The 7,500-nt window shown below is 36.8% G+C and overlaps 3 non-coding genes across 3 annotated transcripts; all 3 read left to right on the forward strand.

The window, feature by feature from the left end:
- Positions 1-118: 118 nt before the first annotated feature.
- On the forward strand, positions 119-190 carry TRNAE-CUC (transfer RNA glutamic acid (anticodon CUC)). Its single transcript has one exon. It is a non-coding gene; the product is annotated as a tRNA-Glu (tRNA).
- A 1,578-nt stretch (positions 191-1,768) lies between these two features.
- TRNAE-CUC (transfer RNA glutamic acid (anticodon CUC)) lies at positions 1,769-1,840 on the forward strand. The gene has a single exon. It is a non-coding gene; the product is annotated as a tRNA-Glu (tRNA).
- Positions 1,841-4,310: 2,470 nt separating this feature from the next.
- TRNAE-CUC (transfer RNA glutamic acid (anticodon CUC)) lies at positions 4,311-4,382 on the forward strand. The gene has a single exon. It is a non-coding gene; the product is annotated as a tRNA-Glu (tRNA).
- The last annotated feature ends 3,118 nt before the right edge of the window (positions 4,383-7,500 follow it).

Here is a 7,500-nt window from a genome sequence, read left to right on the forward strand (position 1 = left end):
AACCCTTCTATTTTATTCGGGGCAACAGCTGTGTTGTCCAGGACTGGTTTCGTGAACACCATGGCATCAATGTAGTAAACAAATATAAATGATATTGAATTATACAATGAAGTCATTATCCCGTGTGGTCTAGTGGCTAGGATACGCGGCTCTCACCCGCGAGGCCCGGGTTCGATTCCCGGCACGGGAAGGTTTTCTAGATGGTTGCCAATATGTGGCCGATAATAGCGACGGCGTTCAATAAAGGAATTATGTAAGTTTAATTTGAGGAAGCTTTAGACAACATTCTGGGAACAGATGGCAAAATTGAAGTGAAGGAAAATCATGCCTTCTTAATATGTATATTTCAAACGGCATATTCTTCTTAAGGTATTGATCAGATGTAACATACAAAATTTATTCAAATTTGAGGTTATTTCGTAAACTCGTTTTGACCCAGAGTGGATTAAAAAAAATCTTATTAATTAGCCTGATCAAGTGCAGAAAAAGTCGCTTTATTCTGTATGAGAGAAAATATCTGAAATTTGAAATTTGTATTAGGTTTATAAAGGGAGAAAAAGATGTTCATAGTTACCAAAGTAGCATCAATAGAAATAGCAAATCCATAATCCATAATGTATCTTCAGAATAGAAGAATAATTTCTGAAAAAAATAAAAACGTTTATGCAGTGTAAGATGGCAGATGAATGTCCTGAACACAAACCCAAACCCACATATATATTTGAGCGTTTTTCGATAATACATATTGCAAAAATAAACCAGTTGCATCAGCTGCCACAAGTTTGCTAAACATGTAGTAGGTATCAAAACTTTTATATTCTGCAAGTCATAGAATTAAGCCGTGGCACTGTGTAACGATACTGGCACGTGGCACTGGTTTCAAAATTTACCCCGAGTGAGGTTCGAACTCACGACCTTGAGATCATGACAAAAGAGAGAGAGAGAGAGAGAGAGAGAGAGAGAGAGAGAGAGAGAGAGAGAGAGAGAGAGAGAGAGAGAAAGAGAGGGAGAGAGAGAGAGAGAGAGAGAGAGAGAGAGGGGAAAAAAATATATATATATATATATATAAAGAGAGAGAGTTGAGTTGAATATTATTTATATTCTATTTCTGAGATAGTTGATTAACTACCAAGTATGAGTCCTTTGAAAGGCGAACAAAGGCAGTTAGGTTATGAATGAAACCTTTACTATAAGTGAAACTTTGTGGAATTTTCCGTAGAGTTATTCAAATACAATTTAGGGTACTAGCTCTCTCCCACTGAATCAATAATGACTGATATTATTTCCAATTTTTTGGGTATGAAGTTAAAAGTTTTCAAATCGTTGATTCTTTCCCTGTTCTTTAAGGTGTCATGAACAGGCAATGGTTGGTAATAAGTGCACTTTTATCAGTTTCTTGTCTTTAATTTCACATTAGATATTTAATGGTACAAGTACAGAACTAGGATATTTCATTCTGATATAATGATTAAATGAAATAATTTGAGCTACAAAATTAATTCCTGGGTATTGTTTGGTCAAACTTACATATTGAATTATATTGGGTTTAAACCTCCTGTATGTTCTCGCAAAAATATTTTTAAATATCAGTAAATAAGAAATGTTACAATCCCTTACTAGGACCTCAGCTATAATCACAAAGTGACGACTTTAGATGGGTTACAATAACAATATCGTGAACGGTCTCAAAACTTTAGCGTATGTTCAATGGAGAAATGAGAATATTACCTAGATTTAAAAATCAAATCAGTGACAATTATCAACAGTATCCCGTGTGGTCTAGTGGCTAGGATACGCGGCTCTCACCCGCGAGGCCCGGGTTCGATTCCCGGCACGGGAAAGTTTTCCAGGTAGCTTAAATATGATGCGAACTGACATATTTCGACATAAACCTGTTTACCGTGAGACCGGTTCTAACAGACGAGAAAAGTTACATACTGTGGGCCTTTTCCACAGCAATAACAGGAATTAGAAACTGTCCATTCTCTACCAAATACATGCAGGAAAAAGTAAGTTTAATGTTTGTTTCATATTGAACGCGAGCAAAGGAAACAGCAGTTGAGATGACAGATAATTTTTAATAAACAGTTATTAATGGATAGGCTTAGCCTAGGTTTACACTTGTTCCCGGCGGTCACGGCAACCGCATTTCAGGCCACCGTGGACAAAACGTCACAGTACGTAGTAGACCTTATCAAAACGTGGAAGCAATCCGTAATGTAACGGGCAGCAAGTATATTGCGTTTAGTGCCCGTTTTGTCAAAGTTTGCCAAGTTTTGTTACGGTTCTCTCGGCTAGCTAGGGCGTATGTGGTATCCGTTTCATCGCGCCTAGTCTCTGCGGGTCCCGGCGTGGGATGCTTAAAGGTCACGGCGCACTGCGTTCTACTACGGTTTGCTAAGGACGAGCCTGGATATATACACAGATCATTACATACATATACATACTTATGTATATGCACATAGGTATATATTTATATATTCATATTTATACATACATACATATATGCATGTGTATACATATATACACACACACTGGTGTGTGTGTGTGTGTGTGTGTGTGTGTATATATAATAAATATATATATATATATATATATATATATATATATATATATATATATATATCAATACACAAATGCTCTCTCAACACACAATATATAACATATAATATATATATATATATATATATATATATATATATATATATATATATATATATATATATATAAAGTATGTGTGTGTGTGTATGTGTCTACATATATGTATATATATCATATATACATATATATACATATATATTTCATATATACATACATATATACATACACACATACTTATGTGTATATATGTATATACATACATGTATATATTTATATATTACAGTGAACCCTCGCTATAACGCGGTTCACCTTTCACGTTCTCGCTGCTTCACGAGTTTGCATTGTGCATTGTGTTCTGCATTCTGATTGGCTAAACAGTCTCTCCGCTTCTTCTCTACCTGTGTGTCAATAACGTTACGGTTTAATATGTACGTAAAACAGCTTGCCAAATTTAAGTTTGCAAATTTTCTCTAAAACCTATGAAGCATTCAGTTCGTATTGATGATTAAAATTATTATTTTACAGTACAGTAGTTATTTGTAAAAACCGTTTATACAGTACTATTATTTGTCAAACAGATGCTTGGGCCTGTAAAAAGGTTTTGTTTTTTGGTTTCAGTGTATTGTAATTTCATTGTATAATAATTGTAAAAAAAAAATAAAGGTTACTACTTCACGGATTTCGCCTATCACGGGTTCTTTTTGGAACGTAACCCCCGCGAAAAACGAGGGTTCACTGTACATATATTTACATATACATATATATATATATATATATACATATATATATATATATACATATATATATATATACATATATATATATATATATATATATGTGTGTGTGTGTGTGTGTGTGTGTGTGTGTGTGTGTGTGTGTGTGTGTGTGTGTGCACAAACATATGCACACGCACACAAATGCAAACACACACACACACACACACACACACACACACACACACACACACACACACACACACATATATATATATATATATATATATATATATATATATATATATATATATATAATTGAGGTAGTTGGACTTCCAGACGGGAAGCGGAGCATAAACAAGAATCTCAGAACTAGCGTCGTCACCAGGATCATCATTGGTCAGGAACGCAACAAAAATGTCGTCCTTCTTATTCTCCTTTAATGAAAATTCTTCTTTAATGATCATATATATATATATATATATATATATATATATATACATATATACATATGCACACCCAAGCCGGGCATCCTTGATTAAGTAGTTAAGGCAAGAAATTATCCAAATCGGCACACGAGGTGAGGATTTTGCACACCAGTTTGGCTGCACACATTCCCTTTCTATTTTTTTGCCCCACTATACACTGTTCGTTTTTAAAAATAATATAATCAATTTAATCTTTATTACATTATTTCCTTTAACATAGGAAGCCCTTAGCCTGGAGCTCCCTGCCGCTCATGGAAACATTCACAAATGAAAACTTTCAACATATGCCTATTTATACATATATGTACAAAATACATTTATAAACACATACATACATCTGTATTTGTATATATATGCATAGACCACTTTGCGTATATTTATATACATGTACACATACACACACACACACACACACACACACATATATATATATATATATACATTGTGTATGTGTGACAGACACTCATGTATAAATATAAAGAAACAATATTCATTTCTAAGAAATATATCCCGTGTGGTCTAGTGGCTAGGATACGCGGCTCTCACCCGCGAGGCCCGGGTTCGATTCCCGGCACGGGAAGATTTTCCGCTACAACCTGGTAATTGCTGCAAACACTGGTAACAATAATTACGGAACAGTGATAGAGACATGTTCAACGCCAGGGCCCGTTTCCAAGATAAGCTTCAGAGGCCGACACCGACTCTGGTCCTCAAAATATTCCCGTGCACGGACAGTACCATAGGATGCGAAAGTAATTCTAGAAAATGTGCAGAATCATTTTCTTACTACCCCCTTCGATCTTTGAGGGATGCATGGGGCACTGGGGGTCATAAGGAGATGGGGGCCACACAAAGGTCCCTAAGTCAAAATTCACGATATCAAAATGTGCCAAACTCCAGCCACCAATATTAGGGGATCCCGTGAGAAACCGGGCATTGTTTTGAAACAGTGGGATATGAGCGAAATGGTTCATAACAAAGAAAATACACGTAAAACTAATCAACCTGGGCCCAGAATCGTGTCAGAAAAAAAATCGCTCATGGAAGCTTCAACCAGGCGTTCCATGAACAAATGAATGAATCATCCCAAATGCACAAATTACACAAAAAGATGGCCAAATGCACAAAAATCCCTATCGCCTAGTTTCCCTAGTCTGGGGCTCCACTTCCGGACCCCCTGCCGATCGTAATTTTTCCCTCCCAAACATAGTGCTCACTTACTGACAGATTTTTGCCCTGTACCCTGCCTAACCTGGGAGCCAGATTTGCTAACATACTATCGTACGGCATCAAAGAGCTAGCAGCAGCCGTCACGTTTACCAGTGATGGTAAAGAGGGATTCACCAGGGCTCTGGGAAAGTACCAATCAGCGAATGCTCTCCTTGATTTCCTATTTTACAGCCAATTACATAGCCGCGATTTTTTAATAGCATCAGCAATTATGACATTAAATGTGCAGGAGATAAATAGTAATAGTGAATAAAATTTGTTTATCATCCTTCATGCATGGCTATTTGTCGTCAAAAATAGGAAGCTTTACAAATATTGTTACGTTATTCCATTACCCCTTTATCGTTAGCCAAGGAAGCATTCCATGTACTATTTATACTTACTGTACGCCAATGGTAATCTGCGTGGACATGGTTCTAGCTAGTTTAGATATAAACTTGCATTTTATCGCCATACCTGTTACAAGATATATTTGTCATCATTCTTATCGCAAGTTATAAAAACAAAACAAAAACCTGATTTTCGGACGACATAACTAGTGCCCTGACCAGTGGTAAATTTACCATTGTAATTCCTATGATAAGTTTACTGGCTTTACCATTGTACATGTGTCAGTGAAGTGAATCCGGCCCCTTGAGACTTTGCAACGACCCCCCCCCCCCACCTGATCGCCGATTTTCCCTTGCTGTGGCCACTACCACCGAACCACCTTCTGATTGCCGTATTTCCCTCCCGTTCGCCGTGTTTTCCTAGCCGGGGGATCCGCTCCTGTTCCCCTTGCCAACAGCCACATTTCCTATAGCTTTATCTAGTAGAGTGAACCCTCGTTTTTCGCGGGGGTTACGTTCCAAAAAGAACCCGTGATAGGCGAAATCCGTGAAGTAGTAACCTTTATTTTTTTACAATTATTATTCAATGAAATTACAATACATTAAAACCAAATAACAAAACCTTTTTACAGGCCCAAACATTTGTTTAACAAATAAAAGTACTGTATAAACGTTTTTTACAAATAACTACTGTACTGTAAAATAATAATTTTAATCATCAATACGAAGTGAAGGCTTCATGGGTTTTGGAGAAAATTTGCAAACTTAAATTTGGCAAGCTGTTTTACGTACATGTACATATTAAACCGTAACGTTAGTGACACACAGGTAGAGAAGAAGCTGAGAGACTCTTTAGCCAATCAGAATGCAGAACACAATGCGCAATGCAAATCCGTGAAGCAGCGAGAACGTGAAAGGTGAACCGCGTTATAGCGAGGGTTCACTGTACAATATTCAGTTCATCTTAAAATGTAAAATGGGCTTACCTTTTGGCGAAGGGCAACGGCGTGCTTTGGTAGTTCGGAGGGAGACGAACCTCTATTTTCCTTCCGGTATGTGCAGCTGGTCAATGTACTTCTTATGATTAAATATTAATCCTCACATTATAAAAAATGACATTAACAGTTTATTTCACCGGACAGTTGTGAAAGAAATCAGAAAAAACACGTTAACACTGTGAAGGCTGTCACCCTTGGACTTTTTCCGCATTATTCTTCCGCTGACACCACAGAAATCGTAGTCGTTTTAGCTCGCGCAGTCACACTAACGATGAGAACCACGAAAATTTTTTATACATAGCAAGATGGGTTCAACCCCCGCACAGGCTCTGATGATGACGGACGCTATTCAGGTTATGTAGCGACATTTTAATGCGAAACAACGAATGGATAATGTTAAATAAGAGCGTATTCTCGCTACTCTCATCTAGTCAGCTGACGGGGGAACGTGGACACAAATGTAAACAAACAGGCGAGTAGCTAGTTACCAACTTTTATCTGTTTTTATTAAATATAAGAGAGAATTTTGCCAAATTCTAAATATTATTTACTATTTAAACTGTCTTTTTGAATCGTTTCATAGTATGCATAGATTTTTTTTTGCAGTACTATAACGATTATCTATTATAGCTTATGATTTGAACCAAAAAGCCAACAAAAAATTTGCCAGCGAAAACGATAATTGCGGTAGCAAGAAAAACAAAAACAAAACACGGAAGCGTGAAAGAACCACGGAAATAGTGCTAGCGTGACACCCCCTTAAGCAAACTTTACATCCCAAGGAAATGAGTACTCTGATTCTAGCCGCCTTAATTGCCTCGCATTTACTTTACATTAATATTTAGGAGACATTTCTCTAGGCCAATGGATCTTTATCTTTTTCGTATTTTTAGTTTAAAAAAAAGTGGAAGGTCAAAAGCAACTTCTCAAACGCAAAATATTATGAAAGTAGAAAGATAAACATGAATCAATAAGTTTCGTCGCTTTGGATTCGAACGTGTTGTGAGGAGGATTCGAAACGGCCTATTCGCACGAAATTCTGATGGACATTTCTTATCAACGTACCCTTTCCTTTCTTAGTTAGGATGCAAATCACTCCGAATTTCGGTTATCTGACATCCTGATTACGACAACAAAAGTG

The sequence above is a fragment of the Penaeus vannamei genome, chromosome 33 (genome assembly GCF_042767895.1).
Source record: "Penaeus vannamei isolate JL-2024 chromosome 33, ASM4276789v1, whole genome shotgun sequence".
Lineage (NCBI taxonomy): Eukaryota > Metazoa > Arthropoda > Malacostraca > Decapoda > Penaeidae > Penaeus > Penaeus vannamei.